This window comes from Humulus lupulus, chromosome 7 (genome assembly GCF_963169125.1).
Source record: "Humulus lupulus chromosome 7, drHumLupu1.1, whole genome shotgun sequence".
Classification (NCBI taxonomy): domain Eukaryota; kingdom Viridiplantae; phylum Streptophyta; class Magnoliopsida; order Rosales; family Cannabaceae; genus Humulus; species Humulus lupulus.
In genome coordinates, this window is record NC_084799.1 from 55,686,588 (window position 1) to 55,693,425 (window position 6,838).

The following is a 6,838-nucleotide window of genomic DNA, read 5'->3' on the forward strand; positions in this document are numbered from 1 at the left end:
GCGGGACTCTTGGGCTCTTTACTAGTGTCCAAGGTGGAGTGGTCAATTTGAGCAGGGTCATTTAGAGCAAGGTCATTTTGAGCACTACTTTGAGGGTTCAAATGGACTTCAAACATGGTTGCTTTGGACCTTCGAGGGACCTTAGGCATGAGGTGTGGGTTCTTTACCGGTGTTGAATTTTGAGCATCCACACTTGCCCCCCAGTCTAGGAGAGGACCTTTAGGTGCTCTGGTAGACTCTTCTCTTTGATTCTTATAAATAGGTCTCCATGCCAGGCCTATACCGTGGCTCAGCGATTTTCCAACTCAGCTCATAACCTTTCCATGTCGAATGCCGAGAGGGACCTTCTTGCGGTTCGGGTCTAGGAGCTTGAGGGGGAGCTTGCAGAAACTAGGTCTATGCTAGAAAGAGCCTTGGAAAAAATTTCTGCCTCATCGAAAAAGAAGAAGAGGGCAATTGCCAAGGCCACAATGTTGCGGGAATGGGTCACCAGCCTAGCGGCCGAACTCCAGGGTGGCTTTCTTGGATGTAATTCACAAAGGAAGAATTCCTACATTCACAGCTTCGGTGCCCACGAAATCTCTCAGCGTCAAGACAAGTAGGGCCTCGTCCACCTGTCCTATCGTGACGCGTAGCTTTTCCTCTTAGCCTAGAAAGGCCATACTTCACGGCTCATAAGGTGATGCTTCCCTTGGGAAAATCTTCTGGTTTCACAAGACTTACAGGTCTGAGCCTGATAATGTGACTAAGTGACCTTTAGTCTTTTATTTTAACCATGTACTGGAGATTTTTTTTTTTATGGTGGATTTTTGGTATCCACACTTGCCCCCCAGCCTATATACAATAATTCAATTCATTTATTTATTTCATTAAAACCATTGTATACTACAATTGCTTTAAGGGCACAATTCCCAACAATCTCCCACTTGTCCTAAAGAAAATGAGGCATTTCCCTTAATCCCATGCTTCTTACATGACCCTGAAAAGATTTAATAGATAAAGTCTTTGTGAATGGATCTATAAGATTATCTTTGGAGGAAATCTTCAAAACAGCAACATCTCATCGGTTGACTATCTCTCAGATCAAGCGATATTTCCTCTCGATGTGCTTTCCTTTCTTGTGACTCTAGGTTCTTTTGAAATATCTACTACCCCACTGTTTTCACAGTACAGAACAAGTGGTTGATCCATATCTAGAACAACTTCCAGATCAATATTAGAACAAAGGATAGCTTAGGATATGCTTAGTAGCTTTGAGAAACCATTAGAACTAAGTAATCTCTCACCATATCTCTCTTACACTCTCTCTCTCTCTTTGATATCTCTCCCTCTCTTTGAGACTTAAGGGATTTTGGGAAATTTGGGTTGTTAAGCTCAGAATTTGGGGCAAAGAATTAAGGTTGTGAAGCTAGAAGTGTTGGAGAGCTAACTTGGAATTCTCACTGAGGTAAGGGTTCAAACTATAGTTGTCTTCTATTTAATCCTGCTGAGAACTCAAGCCTGCATGAGAGTTGGAATTTAGATTGGTTTTGAGTGTTGGTGAGGATATGGAATGATTTCTAGGGTTTTTGTGAGGTTTAGGTTGTGTGGATGAGGATTCTAGACTTAATTCTAGGTTTTGATGTTGTTTGGGGTTTGATTTGGTGGTTTAGGCTCGAGGGAAAACGCAGAAAAATGGTGGGATTTCTGCGTTTTGAGGCTCGATTCGCGACCTTGTTCATCAGGCATCGTGGCCCGCTTGAACACAGAGCCTTGGGGGAGTTGGAATTTTTCCCAAGCGCCACGGTGCAGGTTGAGGCGCACCACGACCCGTATTCCTTTGATGAGAGCCCCAGGACTCTCTGACTTGAATGCGCCGCGGCCCTTAATAGCTGGACCGCAACTCTAATAGGAAATGTTGGCCATTTGAGGGTTTTAAGCTCGGGAACCCAAATGTTAAGACCCGAGAAGGATTCTACTACCCGGTTTAGTAGAATCCAAGGTCCCGAAGGCTAGTATTTTAATCCAAAGTTTTTAATTGGTTAGGGATTGATGAATATCTATTTATTATGGCATTGTGAGTAGGTTTTACGTCAAAACTCAAGTTTAGGGGATCATGCTCAGGATCGCGTTAATCTGCCAGTATGGGACACAGGTAAGAAACTGTTTGTGCCCGTAGAGTAGTGCATGGCCCTATAATATTTGTGTTTAATATATGTGTGAATAATTGTAAATGTTATGATATGTTTTGCATGATTATGAGTGAATGAAAAAGGTTGAGAGCGGTGAAGGCCGAGAACGACGAAGGCCGGGTACAACAAGGGTCGGGATCGACATTAAGCACGCTGAGTGCAGGCCGCTAGGGCGAGACCCTCTAGGGTTTAGTATTCACCCGCTCAGTGCAGACCGCGAACCCAGTGCCAGGTAGAGCACTTGGGTCGACATAGGCCTCTATATGTTTAATCTACTATCTGTTTGAACTATTTAATTACTTAATTGAATTTTAATATGTTATGCGTTGAGTTTCTCTTGCTGGGTTTTGGCTCACGGGTGCTCTATGATGCAGGTAAGGGCAAGGGAAAGTCAATCTACCATGAGTTGGAGAGCATGGAGTGGCGTGTACATGTTCAACCTACCTGGTTGCCACAACCAGGGTTGTTTGAGGAATTTACTGTAAATGGCTGATTTTGTCACTTAGGTCGACTGTATTATTAAATTTTGAGTTGTAATACATTTTGAAACAGTATTTTGGGATCCCAAATACATGACTTTTATGGTTTTAATGAATGTCCAAATCTTTTATAACCATTGTTGTCAAATGAGTCTCTATTTCAATTTAATCACACTTTTTCACCTAAAACCTCGATTAGCGAGCTAATGGCACATTTATAAATCACATGGCAACGACTCTAAGGTAGTATGGTGTTACATTGGCACCTTGAGTGGGAAAAGTCAATGCCAATTGTATGATTCGCCATGGACTACAGTAAAGTCAAATGAGGTAATGACCAGGAAAATAGTAGAATCTGTGATTGATAGTTGGCAGATATACCTCTATGGACAATGAAATATAGAAAGAAGATCTTGTAGGAATGGTTCAAAATCCTACAATTAAACAAGGATAGGTTAAGAGATGAGGATCGGATGGTTGACCAAGATGACTCACGACCTTAAGGCACTCTATTGGTGGTCGGGAATGAAGAAAGACATAGCAGAATATGTGCGCAAATGCCTAGTATGCCAGCAAGTAAAAGCAGAACATCAACAACCTGTAGGCTTATTGCAACCGCTTAGTATTCTAGTATGGAAGTGGGACGATATAGACATGAACTTCATGACAGGATTAGCCATGAACGAATAAGCAACACGACTTGGCTTGGGTTGTGGTAGATAGGCTCACCAAGTCAGCTCACTTCCTGCCTGTCAAGACTATGTATACTGCTGACCAGTATGCAGACATTTATGTTCGAGAAATAGTACGACTGCATGGAATCCCTAAGACCATAGTATTCGATAAAGAATTGGTGTTTAAATTGAGATTTTAAGGAAGCTTATAGCAAGCCATGGGTACCAAGTTAAGTCTTAGTACGACATTTCATCCTCAGACCGACGGTAAGTCTGAGCGTACCATACAGATTTTAGAAGATATGTTGCGCGCTTGTGTACTAGACTTTAGAGGTTCATGGAGTAAGTATTTGCTACTTATAGAATTCTCCTACAATATTAGCTACCAGACAATGATTGGTGTGGCACCCTATGAGTTACTTTATGGAAGGAAGTGTCGATCGCTGTTGTATTGGAACGAGGTAGGAGAACGAGAACTTCTTGGACCCGAAGCTGTTAGAGAGGTTCAGGATGCAGTGGCGCTGATTAGAAATCATATCCTCGCTGCTAAGAGCCAACAGAAACGTTATGCGGATACCAAGCAGCGAGATTTGGAATTCAAATCGGAGATAAAGTCTTCTTAAAGATATCTCCTATGAAAGGAGTGAAGCGGTTTGGGAAGAAAGTAGTAGTAGTAGTAGTAGTAGTAGTAGTAGTAGTAGTAGTAGTAGTAGTAGTAGTAGTAGTAGTAGTAGTAGAAAGTCTTCTTAAAGATATCTCCTATGAAAGGAGTGAAGCGGTTTGGGAAGAAAGTAGTAGTAGTAGTAGCAGTAGTAGTAGTAGTAGTAGTAGTAGTAGTAGTAGTAGTAGTAGTAGTAGTAGTAGTAGTAGTAGTATTAGTAGTAGCAGTAGCAGCAGCAGCAGTAGCAGCAGTAGCAGCAGTAGCAGTAGCAGTAGCAGTAGCAGTAGTAGTAGTAGTAGTAGTATCAGTAGTAGCAGTAGCAGTAGTAGCAGCAGCAGAAGAAGCAGCAGAAGAAGCAGCAGCAGAAGCAGCAGCAGCAGAAGCAGTAGCAGAAGCAGCAGCAGCAGAAGCAGCAGCAGAAGCAGAAGCAGCAGCAGCAGTAGCAGCAGCAGTAGTATTAGTAGTGGTAGTAGTAGTAGTTAGTAATAGGTTATAGTAATGTAGTTTTAGTGCATATTGGTTCAAGCCTGGATTTTTTTGGAAACTCATAGAAATACTAATTGATTTTATAAGTTTAACCTATAGTTTAGAAATATTATTTATAACATAAGGTTTGATTAATATAGTTGGTCCTGGAAATATTATTTATTATAACCTAAGGTTTAGATAGAATTATTAAGAACGTGACACTTGTCACATGCATGTTTAAATAAAGATTAAGGATTTTAGATGAATAAATTAATAAAAGATAGATCTAGAAGCTCTAGAACCTTCCAGCAGTTGTTAGGAACACGTTTTACTCAGTCAAAGTTGTTTAAACAAACTTCAAGTGTGCTAAAAATGTGCAAAAATGTGTTTAAAATATCAGCGTATGCCGATATATCACAGTTATAAGGGTCGATATGTCGCCTACGGAAGATACAGAAAACACGTCGACTTCGCACGAACGAAACCACGGAAGCTTGGGACATAGGTAAAGGTGATATATCGCCTAGGGTAGGCGATCTATCGGCTCCTAGAGGTTTTTTTTTTTGAAACTTTGTGGATTTAAATTAGAAACAACCCTCAGCCACTTGGACTTGCTCTTGAATGTTTTTGACCGAGTTCGGGCATCTCTTGAACTGAAAATTCAAATTTATTCAATTTATATATATTTATTTATTCTTTTTAAAATGGGCTAGTTTCACTCCTTCAACTATATAAATAGAACCTAGTACTAAGCCATTTCATTCATCATTCAAGCATTTTTAGAGGTGCAAAGCTGCTAAGTTATTCTAAGAGAGAAAACACTAGGGTTTTGGGATTTAAAAGCTTTTTCCAATCTAAGCTTTTATAAACACATGGGAAATAAGATAGAGTGACATTTCGGTATTGAGGTTTAGATCAAAGTTCTAGTCCATTCAAGGTATTCTTATCCTCAGATTTAGTTCATCATAGTTCTTTTATTTTTCTTTCATTTTCTTTCAGATTCTAACTCATCATTATTGCTTTTGGTTAGGTGTTTAAGTTCTTGAAGCATAAGGTTCTTTGGTAAGTTTCTATCTTGATGGTTTAGATCTCTTTTTCATCTCCTTTTCTTTAGAAACTCATGGTTCTTATTGTTCCTTTTAGGAGTTTTCAATCCCGCTTTTGTCTCTAATATCCCGATTTTTGGTAAGGAAAATAGGTTAGATTATATGTGTTATGATATGTTTATATGCTATGATATGTTATGTGCTATGTATATATGTATGAATATGTTTTTAGTTGTTTGGGGCTTATAGTTGCTAAGAAAGCAAACCCCAAGATTTTTATCATTATTGTGGTTTAGAGTTATGATTTACCCTACCTCAATTAATAGACTGAAGACCTAGATGGGTTATCATATACTACCTTGTGATCTAACCTACCTCGATTAGTAGACTGAGGACCTAGATGGTTTTATCATGCCATGGTAATGAGTTAATGACCATTAATATTGTAGTCCTATATGATATACGTTTTTACGTCATATTTTTTATGATATAGTCTTATGATTTATGATATATTTTTTTAGTAGATTTTCCTTGTTGGACATTAGGCTCATTCCTTTTATTTTAGATGGTGTAAGAAAATGAGCTTGGAAGGCAGATGGATTTGTGGCAGCTTGGCATGTGTATTGAGGATGGATTGATTGAATGGACTGCTGGAAGATCGAGGATGACGTTGTTTCAAGTCTTTTAATTTATGTTCTTATGTATTTCCGCACTTAGTTTTTAAACAATTAATCAAAGTTTACATTTTTATGTTTTATGTATTAAACAATGGGATCCCATACCATATTTTGTATTCTGTACCGTATTTTGGATTTTTAATAAAGTTCTATTATTTCTTGAATGTATTCCAAAATAGTAGTTATGTTTAGTAGTTTTAATGGTTCGAGGTCTTAGAATTAGTCGGGGCATTACAAGAAGAGATAAAGTCTAACAGAATAAGACTGTCACTCTAGTGAGGGTGTTACTAAGAGATAACAAGGTAAAGGACTAGACTTTGAAGTTATAGTCAGATTCACGGGATTAGTATCCTGAGACGTTTGAATAAATTTTGAGGATGAAATTTCAATAAGGAGGGGATAGTTGTAATGTCCCTAATTCGCTATTAAGGCAAAGTGCCTTGATTACGGTGCCTGGAGGGCATAATAGGATATATATGTGGAATTAATTGAATAAATGTGTGACTACATGGCATAGATGATTTATATGGTAATATGAATATATGTGCATGTTTATGTGTATTAAATATGCATGTGGTCCCGTTGTTGTTAATAAGGGCATATTTGTAATGTTGACCCGTTGAGGGTATAAATGTGATTATATGTGATAAATGATAGAGACC